The sequence below is a fragment of the Globicephala melas genome, chromosome 13 (assembly GCF_963455315.2).
Source record: "Globicephala melas chromosome 13, mGloMel1.2, whole genome shotgun sequence".
NCBI lineage: Eukaryota > Metazoa > Chordata > Mammalia > Artiodactyla > Delphinidae > Globicephala > Globicephala melas.
Window position 1 is genome coordinate 52,338,937 of NC_083326.1, and position 16,504 is coordinate 52,355,440.

A 16,504-nucleotide genomic window follows, 5' to 3' on the forward strand; every position below is an offset into this window, starting at 1 on the left:
GACTCTTCACCAAAAAACTACGTAGTAACATTAGTTCACTCAGGTCTTGTGATTCCAATCAAATTTCCCTGGGAATGTTTCCTTGTCCATTTTTATTAGAATAGCCACTTACATGGGAATTCTGTACCAATTCTGGAATTTCTTTGACCCTTTCTTTGATAGCTATCTCGAACCACTTGGACCCTCACGGTACGTAATTCCTCCTTAGATGTCCACTTTAGCTTTCTCTTTGCGGATGACCCAGCTCTTTTACTAGATTCATCCTCATCGAATTCCATTCCAGCAGTCACATAACCATCTGCTTCTGTCTGACTTTTTACTGTGTTCTTGCCCTTATCCATTTTTACAAGGGTTGCCCACCAGTGCAGGGGAGACTCTGATCCCAGTGGTAATAGTAATTCAGCAGCTGTGGAATCACCTCCCTTCAAGCTCCCTGGGCAGATGAGGTTTTTTTCTGATTCTGAAGGTGACTGGGAATTCATTGCCTGATGACTAACTTCCTCTTTTGTAATGTGATAGGAGGGGAAGCAAGGCAAAAATCTCAACCTCTAAACTCCCTGTGAGGCTTTAATAAGATGTGTTTACAAAGGAACAATTTTAGAACACCAAACCAAGCCAAACAAAATCCCAGGGCCAAAGTTTTCGATTTTTCCTTGTTCATTCATCTGGAAAAGTAAGTGGCAGCCGTGGTGTTTGGCGTGGCCAGGATGGCCTTAGTTAACATCAAGAACATGTGATTTCTCCTAGTCCGTATTTCCGGTTAGTCCTGCTTGAACATACACACGCCTCTTAAATGCTATGCATTTAGAGCTTCAGATCTGGAACAAATGTGAGGACCTCCGAGGCCCTCGTTAGCTTGCCTACTAACTTTAGGAAATTTGGGCACTGGCCCCCTCTAAGCCTCAACCACAGGAAGCGTGGGGTGGAGAGACCGCTTTCCTACGGCCCGTTACTCAGAATACTTGCTTGAACCAAATGGAAACCATCTGGCCAAGTGGATTTATTGTCATGAGCTAACAACACTGTATATTTTCATGTAGATTTAAAGGGCTAGGTTTCTGAAAAAATTTTAAAAATTGGCACTTTAATCCACTTAAGCCATTTGTTACTTATTTCAGTTTGCAGTAGATATTTTATTTTATATTTTTGGCCGTGCTGCGGGGCTTGTGAGATCTCAGTTCCCCGACCAGGGATTGAACCCGGGCCCTTGACAGTGAAATCACCAAGCTCTAACCGCTGGACCGCCAGGGAATTCCTGAGGTAGATATTGTAGATCAAATTAAAAGTGATCATTTTCCTTTTTAAGTATATTTGGCCCCTCAGTATTGCTGCTTTTCAAAAGTGTGTCTGACAATTCTCAACACAAATAGTAAGATGATGAAAAAAACGCTAAGAAGAAGTAGGCATCTTTCTAATCGCATGAGTAAATTTTCTACCCAAAGTGTTTCCGGCAGAGAATTCCATTTTATATAGTAACAACATTTTAGACAGCCTGGAAACAGCCTAGATTACCTGGTGTAATAATAACTATCAGTTATTAAGCATAGAATGCATGCTCTGCTAAATATATGTGCTAAGTCTTTTACATGAGCTATAGCTCATTTAATCCGTATACTGTGAATATAGGGTAGTTACCAGTTTTATTTTACAGATAAAGAAACTAAAGTTTGGAGGAACAGAGTAAATTGCGTCAGGCAAGATGGGTGAAAAGCAGGAAAGTGGGACCTGAACCAAGGTCTGTCTGACTCTAAACTCTGCCTGCCAAGTGCAAGAGCGATATAATTATGTTTATTTTTTCTGGGCTCAGAGCGGCCAGGGCATTAAAATAAATCCTAAACTTGTGAAATAATGACAGTTGCTTTGCAGATATGTTATATTGTGCAATTATCATGCTTATGTAAGGTGTGTATTATTGTGACCATTTCACAGATATGGAACTGAATCTCAGAGACAATTTATCACACAATTATTGATTGAATCACATGCAAACCCAGATTGGTCCTGGCTCACAAATCTCCTCCTGGGAGCTTGTTAGATGCAGAATCTCAGGGGCCCACCCCCTCCCTCACCTGTTGAATCAGAATCTGCATTTTATGAATTTGGTAAAGTTGCAGGATACAAAATTAATGCACAAAAATCTCTTGCATTCCTATACACTAATGATGAAAAATATGAAAGAGAAATTAAGGAAACACTCTCATTTACCACTGCAACAAAAAGAATAAAATACCTAGGAATAAACCTACCTAGGAAGATAAAAGACCTGTATGCAGAAAACTGACACTGATGAAAGAAATTAAAGACAAAACAAACAGGTGGAGAGATATACCATGTTTTGGACTGGAAGAATCAATATTGTGAAAATGACTATGCCCCCCAAAGTGATCTACAGATTCAATGCAATCCCCATCAAATTACCAATGGCATTTTTTACAGAACTAGAACAAAAAATCTTAAAATTTGTATGGAGACACAAAAGACCCTGAATAGCCAAAGCAGTCTTGAGGGAAAAAAACAGATCTGGAGGAATCAGACTCCCTGACTTCAGACTATACTACAAAGCTACAGTAATCAAGACAATATGGTACTGGCACAAAAACAGAAACATAGATCAATGGAACAGGATAGGAAGCCCAGAGATAAACCCATGCACCTATGGTCAACTATGACAAAGGAGGCAAGGATATACAATGGAGAAAAGATAGTCTCTTCAATAAGTGGTGCTGGGAAAACTGGACAGCTACATGTAAAAGAATGAAATTAGAACACTCCCTAATACCATACACAAAAATAAACTCAAAATGGATTACAGACCTAAATGTAAGACTGGACACTATAAAACTCTTAGAGGAAAACATAGGAAGAACACTCTTTGACATAAATCACAGCAAGATCTTTTTGATCTACCTCCTAGAGTAATGGAAATAAAAACAAAAATAAACAAATGGGACCTAATGAAACTCAAAAGCTTTTGCAAAGCAAAGGAAACTACAAACAAGACGAAAAGACAACCCTCAGAATGGGAGAAAATATTTGCAAACGAATCAACGGACAAAGGATTAATCTCCAAAATATATAAACAGCTCATGCAGCTCAATATTAAAAAAACAAACAACCCAATCAAAAAATGGGCAGAAGACTTAAATAGACATTTCTCCAAAGAGGACATACAAATGGCTAAGAAGCACATGAAAAGCTGCTCAACATCACTAATTATTAGAGAAGTGCAAATCAAAACTACAATGAGTATCACCTCATACCAGTTAGAATGGGCATCATCAGGAAACCTACAAACAACAAATGCTGGAGAGGGTGTGGAGAAAAGGGAACCCTCTTGCACTGTTGGTGGGAATGTAAATTGATACAGCCACTATGGAGAACAGTATGGAGGTTCCTTAAAAAACTAAAAATAGAGTTATCATATGACCCAGCAATCCCGCTACTGGGCATATACCCAGAGAAAACCATAATTCAAAAAGACACATGCACCCCAGTGTTCACTGCAGCACTATTTACAATAGCCAGATCATGGAAGCAACCTAAATGCCCACCAACAGACAAATGGATAAAGAAGATGTGGTACATATATACAATGGAATATTACTCAGCCATAAAAAGGAATGAAATTGGGTCATTTGTAGAGATGTGGATGGACCTAGAGACTGTCATACAGAGTGAGGTGAGTCAGAAAGAGAAAAACAATATCGTATATTAACGCATATATGTGGAACCTAGAAAAATGGTACAGATGAACTGGTTTTCAGGGCAGAAATAAAGAGACAGATGTAGAGAACAAATGTATAGACACCAAGGGGGGAAAGTGGTGGGGGTGGTGGTGGGATGAATTGGACGATTGGGATTGACATGTATACACTGATGTGTATAAAATGGATGACTAATAAAAACCTGCTATATAAAAAAAAATATTTAAAAATTAAAAAAAAGGAAGAAGTGAACTATCCTTATTTACATGACATGATTCTTTACACAGAAAAGCTTACGTAAATCCAAAAAATAATTCCTAAGACTAATAAGTGAATTCAGCAAGGTCACAGAATATAAGATTAACATAAAAACCCAAATATACTAACAATGATCATGTAGAAGCTGAAATTAAAACAACACAATTTACAATTGCTCAAAAAATGTATATAAATCTAATAAAACAGAAATGGGACTAATATGATGAAAATCCTGATGAAAGAAATCAAAGATCTAAATAAGTAAGAGATGTACCATTCTCATGGGCTGAAAGACTCAACAAGGATGTCAATTCTTCCAAATTAATACAGTTCCTATCAAAATTCCAGCAAGACTTTTTCTTTGGTAGATAAGTTTATTCTAAAATTCACATGGAAAGGCAAAGGAACTAGAAGAGCTAAAAGAATATTGAAGTTCTTTTTCCTGTTATTTTTCTGACTCTATTAAGGAAATTTTATGTCTTGAATCTAGTAATTAAAAAAATTGGGGGCTTCCCTGGTGGTGCAGTGGTTGAGAGTCCGCCTGCCGATGCAGGGGACACGGGTTCGTGCCCCGGTCCGCGAAGATCCCACATGCCGTGGAGCGGCTGGGCCCGTGAGCCATGGCCGCTAAGCCTGTGCGTCCGGAGCCTGTGCTCCGCATCGGGAGAGGCCACAACAGTGAGAGGCCCGCGTACCGAAAAAAAAAAAAAAAATTGGAATGTGAAAAAAAAAAAGAATCTGCATTTTAACAAGATTCCCAGGTGATTAGTGTGCCCGTTAACGTTTGGAATTAGATTACATAGAGATTTTGGAAGCTACTTGAGGTGTCCTTCCTCTGCCTCCCCCTGCCCCATTTTTTCTCCTTAATCTGTAAAAATAACCAAAAAAAAAAATCTGTTTAGTCACTATCACTCACCAATACTTCATAAACATGGTCTCATTTAAGCCTCATAACAACTCCACAGTGTCAATACTATCATCCTCACTTACAGGTAAGGAAATTGAGTCTTGGGGAGAACAGAGTGCTAATGTAGGAACCGGAAAAGGTAATATAATTCCTCTCAGGTGAAATTAAGGTTCAAAATGGTATAAAATACTGCTTCTTTTGATTTTCCTTTTAACTAATGTTTAATAATAAAAAAGCTGAAAATTGGAGCTATTTGTTGAGTACTCATAATTTACTAAGCACTACACTAAGTGCCTTACCTTATCTAAATATGTAAAACTATTATATAAATGGAATTTATTCTCTCTGACAAGTAGACAAATATCATGGAAGCATTTGACTTGTTTATCACAAACTAATGGGTTAAAAGAAGGAATGATAACTGTTGATTAACTGTTATCAGCAAGACCATCTGACCATCCGCCAGCGACTCAGTCAGGTGTGGGGTTCCCTCCAAGGGACATTTGGAACCATACGGCGGCCCTTTAAGGTTGTCACAATGCATGGGAGGTACAACAGGCATTTAGTGTCTTGGGATGAGGGATGCTAAATGCTCTGTCAAGTATGGATTCCAGCACAACCAAATATCATCCCACCCCAAATGCCACTGGTACTCTCCTTGAGGAATGGAGACCTTTACCACAGTTTTTGTGTTTATAAAACAAGACTCAACCTTGGAGAGAACTGTACTAATTATTTCCGTTCCCAAAGACTTAACACGTTCCGCTACCAAATCATTGTGATAAACCCACTAGGACACAGATATACTGAGAACCCGGGGGCTGTGAGGCCATCAGAAATGATTTAATGGTCAGAGGGACCACTTGGATAAATCTTTTCTCCACCTACCTAGACTTCCACCGCCTCTCTCAGACAGGAAACCTCCGCTTCCTCGCCACCCTGTCTGGTGTTGGAGAATAAGGCACAGCCGGGTCTCACCCATTCCTGGGTAGAGGCGCGACCAGTTTGAGCGTGAGCCTCGGATCCCTCTGAGGCAGGTTTTCCTAGCGGGTGGGGCTACGTGCTTGAGCTCACCCTTCCTGCTTCACTTCCTACTGTAGGAGTTCCTGCCCGAGCCCCAGGCTAAAAGGTGAAGGTCAGGAGCCGGGCCAGGGGCAGCTGAAAGTGATGGATCTCGTGCTGTTTTGCAGGTTGCTCTGGCACCTGGAATGCAGGCGTTTCCAACTGGCCTTTCCTGGCTCCACAGTAGTTTCATCTACCCTTGGATTTGGAGGTAAAACGGGCAGCTATGTATGAGGAAAGCGGTCGGAAGCTGCACTCTACCCTCAGGCCTAAGCCTTTTTCCAGACCTGCTTTTAAGAGAATTTATGTTAACGGCTTGCTTAGCTATTAAAAAAGTGCCACTGTCTTTCCTTCTGTGTTCCTTCCCACTGCGCATGCTCGTCAGTGAGCCTGAGCAAGGAGCTGGGGGGAGGTGGAGGAGGGCTGCACAGAGGGGCAGCTGAACCTTGAGCACGTTCAGTCGCAGTAGTAGCTGCCATGTCCATGAAGTGCCTACGCTGTTCTCAGCACTTTTATTTACATTATTTTCTTTCCTCAAAACAACTCTGATAGGTCTTGTTCCTGATGTGGAAGGAGAAACTTTGAGACATTAGTAACTTGTCCAGGGCTACTTAATTATTAGATACAAGAATTGGAATTCAAATAGTTTTCTGTAGTCCAAAGACATTAAACATTTTAAAATTAAAAGACAAAGCTCGGCTTCCCTGGTGGTGCAGTGGTTAAGAATCCGCCTGCCAATGCAGGGGACACGGGTTTGAGCCCTGGTCCAGGAAGATCCCACATGCCCCGGATCAACTAAACCCGTGTGCCACAGCTACTGAACCTGTGCTCTAGAGACCGCAAGCCACAACTACTGAGCCCGGTTGCCACAGCTACTGAACCTGCAATCTAGAGCCCATGCTCCACAACAAGAGAAGCCGTGGCAATGAAAAGCCTACGCACCACAACCAAGAGTAGCCTCCGCTCTCCCGCAACTAGAGAAAAGCCTGCTTGCAACTAGAGAAAAGCCTGCTTGCAGCACCCAACGCAGCCAAAAATAAAAGAAATAATAAAGAAATGAAATAAAAAAATAAAAAGACAAAGGAATTTCTTCCATGTTTTATGATGCAGATTTATCAATAAAGCACTTTATTTTTGAGTTTATGAGTAGATCCTGTTGACTGAAATAAGAACACATGATGCAAAAGTTGTGAATTAAGTTTTATTCAGGGACCTTACTGAGGACTGTAGCTCGGGACACAGGCTCTCAAGTAAGCTCTGAAGAACTTCTCTGAAGAGGTGAGGGAGGAGCCAGGTTATAGATGAATTTTTTTTGCTGGGAAAAACATATAGTCAAGCACAAAAAGATTATTGCTGATCCCAAAGAACAGACATCTCAAATTAATGATTTTAGTGTTTTTCTAAGTATGGGAAGATGCAAGAATCTGGGGTCATTGAAATTTTTCCTTAGATAAGTATCTTATCTAGGGACTGGTATATTCAAAGCACAGAATGCTTTCTGTTTTTCTCCATCCTGAATTCCCCTCAGGATGCACTGTCGGTGGCTGACTGCAGTGACTAATGGCTTGATCCCTGTAGAACTGGAATGGCAAGCAACATTTTTTTCTTTACAATCCAAAGCTGTATTTTGAGAAAAAAAATACATGGTTTCTGGTAGCTTCCCTAGGAATGTAGGCTGCTCTGTCTCTGGCAAGAATGTGGATCAGGTTCCTAAATTTTCCCAACACTTTCAACTGTGCCATCTGCACGTCTGGGATCTAAAGCATATGTATTTTCCTCCATTCAACAACACAGAAGACTGGCATTTTAGTTATTTGTCACTACGAATTGATTGCAGTTCAGCCCTTGCCAGAGTTTGCTTGTGACATCTGATAAGAGAGAGAAAGAGAAAGGAAGAATACGAAAAAAGATTTGTGGGAATTGTGATTATCTGTTCTTCCAGGGTCTCCAAGTTATTGGACTGTATTATCTTAGGTAATCAGAGGATAATGTTCTTGAATCTGTGTGTGTGTGTGTTTGTGTGAGTGTGTGTGTAATCACAGTTCCTTTAAAAATATCCTTATAGGAGTAACAAAACAATGCTGTTAGGCTAATCTGTCATTTTACTAATTTCTAGGGCTGCTTTAATTGCTCTTGCAGAAATGACAGGTGTCTCTTTCTTTTCTCACTGTTTAGGGTCTGTTTCACAAAATTGGATGTTTGAGGGGGGAAGACTTTTTTTTTTGGCCTCTCCCCATGGCTTGTGAGATCTTAATTCCCCAACCAGGGATCGAAACTGTACCCTTGGCAGTGAAAGCACGGAGTCCTGACCATTGGACCACCGGGGAAGTCCCAATGGAGGAAAACTTCCTTTTCAGATACAGAAGGCTGGTTCTTCAGTCAAGGTATACAAATGTCCAGGCTTTTACAGTATATGAATAATTATCCATTATATTATTCAATGTATTTATATAAGGATCCCTTTGAGACATTCCTGCTGGAGTCTAGTTCACCTTTATGGAAGAATTCATGTGCCTTATTCTATTCGGAAGTGAGACTTCATACTAAATATCTTTGCTTTATTGTTTTGGTTCCCAGAAAACTCATTGCCAAATGAGTACTTGACTATATTGCTTAATTAATTCCAGATGCTAAGTATACATATTGTTCCTTAAAAATTACATTAAAAATTTTAATTGTCAGCTTGTGTCTTAATATTTGTAAGTTATCTAAAACACCCTCTCCCACTTAATTTTTTTGGCAATAGGCATAGAATTACCCTATGGATTACTTGCTAACTGCCAAGGGCAAAAATACCTAAAATGGAGAGATCTGGCTTTCACCACCACAACCCAGTGATCAATTTTACAATCAGTAATAGTAGGACAATCAGGCATTATGTGCCTCCTGATGAGATGCAATATGATGTACATGCTGCCACTTGCCAAATATGTTAACTTGAATGTAAGCAAGTCTGTAGGTCTTACTTCCAGTTCCTAGAAATAGAAGGGATAGAGAAATTAAAAAACATCTTGAAGAAACGAAGTTAAAAATAGAATGTGGGAGATTGTACAATGAAAATAATTGGGGAGATAGCGTCAGTTCTAGATTAAAAGAGATGGGAGAGGGAATTCCCTGGAGGTCCAGTGGTTAGGACTCCGCACTTTCACTGCTGAGGGCCTTGGTTCAATCCCTGGTCAGGGAACTAAGATCCAGCAAGCTGCGCAGCGTGGCTCAAATAAATAAATAAATAATTAAAAGAGATGGGAGAAGGTACCGAAACTAGATCAACGGTGATTGTTTTTAGGCATGTAAAGTGCAGCCACTTTGGAAATAGTTAACAAGTTAAATGTAAATTTGCTCTGTGATCCAGCAATTCCTCTCCTGGGTGTCTTCTACCCAAGAGAAAATATATATCCACACAAGGACTTGTATGTCAATGTTCATAGAAGCATTAACAAAAGCCAAAAACTGGAAACAATCTAAATGTCCATCAACTGATAAGTGGATAAACAAAATGTGATCTATCCATACAATGGAATATTACTCAGCCATAAAAGAAACAAACTATTGATACATGTTATAACATGGGTGAACATCAAAAACCTTATGCTAAGGAAAAATGTCTAGATGCATAAGACCACATATTGTATGATTCTATTGATATGAAATGTCCAGAAAAGGCAAATCTAGAGAGACGTTGGGTAGATTAGTTGTTGTCATGGGCCGAGGATGGAAATGAAGACTTACTGCATACGGTCATAACGGAGCTTTTGGGGGTGGAAAAAGTGTTCTAAAACTGGATTGTGGTGATGGTTTGTGCAACTCTGTACATTTACTAAAAATCATTGAAACGTCCACTTATAATGAATGGATTTTACAGTACATAAATTCTACCTCAATAAACGGATTAAGAAAGGACTATGGCAGGGCTTCCCTGGTGGCGCAGTGGTTGAGAGTCCGCCTGCTGATGCAGGGGACATGAGTTCGTGCCCCGGTCCGGGAGGATCCCACATGCCACGGAGCGGCTAGGCCCGTGAGCCATGGCCACTGAGCCTGCGCGTCCGGAGCCTGTGCTCCGCAATGGGAGAGGCCACAGCAGTGAGAAGCCCGCATACAGCAAAAAAAAAGGACTATGGCAGATGTGATGTTCTGTGAGCCTTGCAGCTTTCCCCTTTCTCCTACTGATACTAACCCTGAGACTGTCCTGGAGGAGAACTGAGGGGCTCAGCCAATAGCCAGCACCAACCACTGCACCTGGGAACGAGTCCACCTTGAACTTTTGGGAGCCTGGCCAACCTTCTAGGTGAGTGAGTTCTTCAGGAGTGAGCTCAGGTGAGACCACAGGAGGAAACACTCGGCGGATCCACAGATCATGAGATGTAGTAAGTTGTTCTACATTAATTCTATATTTAAATATATACATTTAAATAAAAATATATACCAGTGAAGTGATATGGCAAAAGATTAACAGCTGTATTTAAATGGTGGATATATGGTTATTGTGCTGTTTCTATTTTCTGTCTGTTTGAAAAATTTTAAATGAAAAGTTAAAATAGACACATAGGGGAAATCATACCTGGAGAGGGAACTAGGCATTTGGGGTAGATACAAATCCTTCCCTAAATTCATGTCTGCATTTCCACCCACACAATTCTTGAACATATGAGATGGGTCTTGAGTGAGTAGCTGCTGGGGGAGCAGAAGGGATTCTAATTAGAGGAAAGAGCAGATGCAGTGAGATAGAAACAGGAAAGGGTTTGGTTCATTTGGGGCTTATCGCTTACCTATTCCACAAAAATTATTAGCATCTACTATGTGCTCGGCACTGATAAAGGTACTAGGGATTCAACAGTGAACAAATGAGCTAAAATTCCTGCCTAATCGGTGCTTAAACTGTAGTGAAGGAAGACAAATAATAATAAACAAACAAATGAATAGTATATATGGAATATCAAATAATCAGGAGTGGATCCAGGTTTTGTGAAGTTATACGAAGTTGGAGCATTCATTACTCCAGAAAAACCCCAACATCATCCATGAACATAGGGCGTTCTGATGCTGATGTTTCATGAGCTTCATAGTAAATCTGCTCAAATATCTTTGTGTGAATTTCTCCAGAAGAAGAACCAGGACAGATAAGTGGTGGATGTGGAAAATAATTCCAGGAAATACTGGTAGTGGGTGGGGCCGTGAAACAGAAGAAAATTAAGTTGATAAATATGGTTACTCCAGCCTGGGGAACTGGGAGATGGTATAGAATGAAGGGCAAGGAGCCTGGGGTATACCTGTGCACCATCTCCTGTCAGTCATGGGTTCAAGCTTGCTCTAGGCAGGCCAGTCAAAATTTCTAAAAGATAGACTTATACGGGATGGTTGGAACTCATACTGTAGCTCCCTCTGCTGTAGTTAGTCTCCAAACTGCAATAAACATTCACCACCTTTCTCACCTGCCACCCATTCTAGATTCCCCTCACCTGTGGCTCATCGTTCTGCTGGTCTATGTTGTTTGCCTAGTGGGAAATCCAGACCTTTACCTGGAGAGGTCTGAGCCCTTAGCTCCTGTGTTCTTGCCAGGCATGGTTGTTGTATATGGAAACAAGTGGGAGCCTGGTGAATCCCTGAGTTCCAGACATATTCTTCCCCGCCTTGATTATGTAGCAGCAATCTTATTTCCTCATGCTCTCTAAGGTCAATTACCCCCACCAGCAGAGTAACTCCACTCTGCTTTCTGATCCACTAGCAGAAAAGCCCCAAATGCAGTCAAAGCTTTAGGTTCAGTGGAACTGTTGCTTGGTTTCCTAGGAGAAGTGTTCCTGTGGTCCAGGAGAGCCTAACATTGCAGGGACAGGAACTACTTCCGCTCTTTGGTTCCAGGACCTGTGTGATCTCCTAACAGAGCCACAGCACCTCTTGACGGCCAGTGCTTCAGAGCAATTTTACCCTTTCAACATGGATCGAGAAGCAATATGCACAGGCAGATAAAAACAGGTTGTTTAAAGGGAGCAAAACATAGGCTTAGACCTCTACGAGTACCAGAAGAAAACAGATCCTTGCTGAAACTCCTTGTAGAGAAAAGTGTGCAGTTAGAGAATTTTATGCTTGGCCAGATTGCTGTTTGTTTGGGAAGATTAAAGGAAGATGTTATTATACATGCAAAAATCCTGGTAAAACACTTGTATTAGAAAGAAATTACTTGGACATATAACTCAGTTCATCAGGAGATAAACCAACATTTAAAATTTAAGAATTAAGATACCATGTACAATGGAATATTACTCAGCCATAAAAAGGAATGAAACTGGGTCATTTGTAGAGACGTGGATGGACCTAGAGTCTGTCATACAGAGTGAAGTAAGCCAGAAAGAGAAAAACAAATATCATACATTAATGCATATATGTGGAATCTAGAAAAATGGCACAGTTGAATGTATTTGTAGGGCAAGAATAGAGACGTAGACATAGAGAACAGACATGTGGACACAGGGTGGGGAGGGGAGGGTGGGATGAATTGGGAGATTAGGTTTGACAAAAATACACTACCATGTGTAAAATAGCTAGTGGGAACCTGCTGTTATAGCACAGGGAGCTCAGCTCAGTGCTCTGTGATGACCTAGATGGGTGGGATGAGGGGGTGGGGTGGAAGATCCAAGAGAGAGGGGATATAGTTATACATGTAGCTGATTCACTTCATTGTACAGTAGAAAGTAACACAACATCGTAAAGCAATTTTACTCCAAAAAAAAAAAAAAGAAAAAGGAAAAAGATATCTTGGCATATAGAGAACAGACTTGTGATTGCCAAGGGGAGGGGAGGGATGGACTGGAGTTTGGGGTTAGTAGATGCAAACTATTACATATAGAATGGGTGGACGAGGTCCAACTGTATAGCACAGGGAACTGTATTCAATGTCCTGGGATAAACCATAATGTAAAAGAATATAAAAAAGAATGTATATATATGTATAACTGAGTCACTTTGCTGTACAGCAGAAATTAACACAACATTGTAAATCAGCTATACTTCAATTTAAAAGAAAGATATCATGGCATAAAAGACTGGTATCAGTTAAACTTAGATTACAGGACCAAATGCAAACTTTATTGAAAAAACTGAAAAAGACCTAAATAAATGGAGAGATAGAGCATATTTAGAGATGGAAAAACTGTTTTTACTGCTTAATTACTGACCATTCTGTAGGTGGACACTTAATTTTCTTTCTTAATACAAATCAGACTGAAGTGAATGTTCTTTCATATTTCTTCTTAGGCACATAGGCTAGAGTTTCTCTATATACGTTAAAGTGGAATTTCTGGTTCAGAAGACTTTTTTTTTTTTTTTTTTTTTTTTTGCGATACGCGGGCCTCTCACTGTTGTGGCCTCTCCCGTTGCGGAGCACAGGCTCTAGACGCGCAGGCTTAGCGGCCATGGCTCACGGGCCCAGCTGCTCCGCGGCATGCGGGATCTTCCAGGACCGGGGCACGAATCCATGTCCCCTGCATCGGCAGGCGGACTCTCAACCACTGCGCCACCAGGGAAGCCCAGAAGACATTCTTATATTCAGTTTTACGAGATGTTCCTAAATCACTCTCCAAAGTGGTTGTAGGAATTTTACTCCCTCAGGTAGAACATGAGAGTCCTTGTTTCACATTCTTACCAATACTTAGGTCTTTATCATTGTTGAAATTTGCGTGAGTAGTAGCAAGGCCCAGCACCATGTCATATGTTCATTGTCTATTTGACTTTCCCTTTCTGCCAATTGCCTGTTCATATCTCCTGTTTGTTTGTTTTTTTCTTTTTCTTTCTTTCTTTTTTTTTTTTTCTTTTTTTGTGGTCATGCCCCGCAGCTTGTGGGATCTTAGTTCCCTGACCAGGGATTGAACCTGGGTCACAGCAGTGAAAGCGCTGAGTCCTAACCACTGGACCACCAGGGAATTCCCTCTGTTCATTTTTCTATTGGGTTATTTCTCTCTCTCTCTTTTTTTGTTTTTTTTTTTTGCTTTTGATTTGTAGAATTTCTTAATATGTTCTAGATACTAATCATTGGTAAGTTATATGAATTACAGGTATTTCCTTCTCCTACCACTCTATGGTGTGTCTTTTGATTTTATTTATAACTTTTTGGGAGTTTGTTTTTTTTGGGAGTTTGTTTTGTAGAATTTGAGCCTCGAGGCATCCACTGGAGGGGGTCTCGGTAGATAAAGACCCAGAGATTTTGATCAGGGTGATGAGTGATATGGGTGGATGTGGGTAGGCTCTCATTCCAGACTGCTGAAATTTAAATCCCACTACCACTTGTGTAACCTTGGGCAAGTTATTAATCTTTCTGTGCCTCATTTTTCTTGTATGTAAAGTGGGAATATTAATAGTACATGGATTATTATAAGGATTAGAGTGTATTAGTTTTCTATTGCTGCATAACAAATTACCACAAATTTAGCAGCTTAAACAACACAAATTTATTATCTTACACTTTCTGTGGGTCGGGAGCTGAGTTAGGAAACTCAGTTCTTCCTCCTGTGTCTCTTTTACTCGCACTTTACTAGCAAACTCACAACAGTTCTGACACCCGATGTGTGGGTTTCTTCCCACCAAGCAACTCCATGTGACACTCGCTGGGTATCCTACAATTTAACTTCATTCTGACACTATCTACCTGGGGATAGAGTCAGACCCCACAGGTTAAGGGCTCAGTCCTACAAGACTGCTCCCCTTCCCCTTTGTTTTTGGCCACACCACATGGCTTGGGGGATCTTGTTTCCTCCTTGAAGGATTGAACCCAGGCCCTTGGCAGTGAAAGTGAAAATTCCTAACCACTGGACCACTGGGCAATTCCCTCCCCCACCCCCTTTTAGATGCCAGTGGCAAGTCCAGGTTTTCACCTGTGCTTCTGACCTAAAGGCTGTACATCGAAGGTTCTCACGACCACCTCTCTGGGTTTGATTAATTTGCTACTTGCTGTTGGCCAACTGGGCAACCTTCTCATATCCTAGAGGCAACCTGCCTTCCCTGCCACGTGGTCCTCTCCCCAGCATGGAAGTTTGCTCCTGTGAGATCAGTAGAAGAATCTCTCTCATCCTCTGAATCTCTTCCCAAAGGAAGTGCCCATCTGATTAGGTCAGGCCCACCCAGGAAGATTCCCCTTTTGATTAACTCAACATCAACTGACGAGGGAACTTAATTACAACTGCAAAATCCCTTCTGCCATGTGATGTAATATAATCATGGGAGTAACTACCCCACCATAGTCACAAGTCACATCCACATCCTCAAGGGGGATGTGTACGATGGGGAGCAGGAATCTTGGGGACCATCTTACAATTCTACTCGTCATAACATTTCTTCTCACTGGTTAACCCACCTTAGGTTTTCTGTCTATTCCATAAACACATTTGTATTTAGAACTTGAGGAATTTCATATTGGACTTTCCTATTTGTTACCCTCTGGGCCCTTTGGGAAAGGGTTGTCTTGAACAGAATGGAAAGTAATAGTAAGAGTAATTGGGAAGAACCCCCCTGCTGCCCTCGAGAAGTCATGGAGGATAGGGACAAAGCCAAGGAGCCCTGCGCCTTCTTTTCAGGGTGGGACTGACAGCTGAAGCCAATGACACATCTTGTGTCTGACAGTTGGTTGCCCTATTAATTACACAGATGAATAACTTTTCATTAGGTTTCCCCCTTCAAAGTTGAATATGTCTTCATTCTCTTTAGAGTCTTTGGCAAATTAGACTTCTGGGTCATTTTATAAAAATTTAAGTTCGTTATTTTTAATGATGCCTGGAAGAAGGAAGAGAAATCATCATTTATAGAACTTTTAATGGGAAAAGTAATTTCTGTATTCTTTCGGGTGAGCACTTTTGGGCAAAAGTTAGTCACAGAATCCCCATTATTATTACTTCAACTATGAACCTGAGTTAAAAGAAGAAAGATTTGCTGATTTTTGTGTTTGAGATTCATGTACCCGAGGTCCAGGGAGTGTTCAATTTATTATTATACCATAAATTATGCATTAGATTAACATTTTTTAGTGATTCACTTTCTCATTTATTAATTTAATGAACACAATTTTTCAAAGTGAGATTTAATATTGTGAGTAGTACAGTGGTAGTAAGGATCAGATAGAACAATTCATCCTGTGTTAAGTGGGAACATTTTCATAACTTAGAGCATTATCCCTCATATAGAGAGATTGAACTAAATGTCAAGCTTCCTGTATTTGCCCAGAGAGCTTATCAGGTTGGTTTGTTAAAGAGGAAACATCTTGTGTTTGGCTGAAAGTAGCAATTTAGAAAAAAAACTCAGGAAACTTTTAGGGACTGAACTGGTTCCATGCCTTTAAGAATTTATAAATGAACTAACTGTGGAAATGAAAAGAAATGGTTGTAAAGATTATTTCTCAACTTGAAAGAATATGAACCAGTGTCATCAAGAACTTAAAAGCCAGTTTGGGTGATACATGTGGTATATAATAAATAATAAAATTCTGTTCTATCTTTTATTCTAAGTAGCTGTAAGTATAGAACCAACTGCAGATACCATGCCTAGCTCATAGTGAAGCCATGAGTCGCTGGTCTTTATGAAAAACAAAATTCGT

General features: G+C 40.5%; 1 non-coding gene across 1 annotated transcript; it reads right to left on the reverse strand.

The window, feature by feature from the left end:
* Nucleotides 1-13,772: 13,772 nt before the first annotated feature.
* On the reverse strand, nucleotides 13,773-13,844 carry TRNAE-UUC (transfer RNA glutamic acid (anticodon UUC)). Its single transcript has one exon. It is a non-coding gene; the product is annotated as a tRNA-Glu (tRNA).
* Between the last annotated feature and the right edge of the window lie 2,660 nt (nucleotides 13,845-16,504).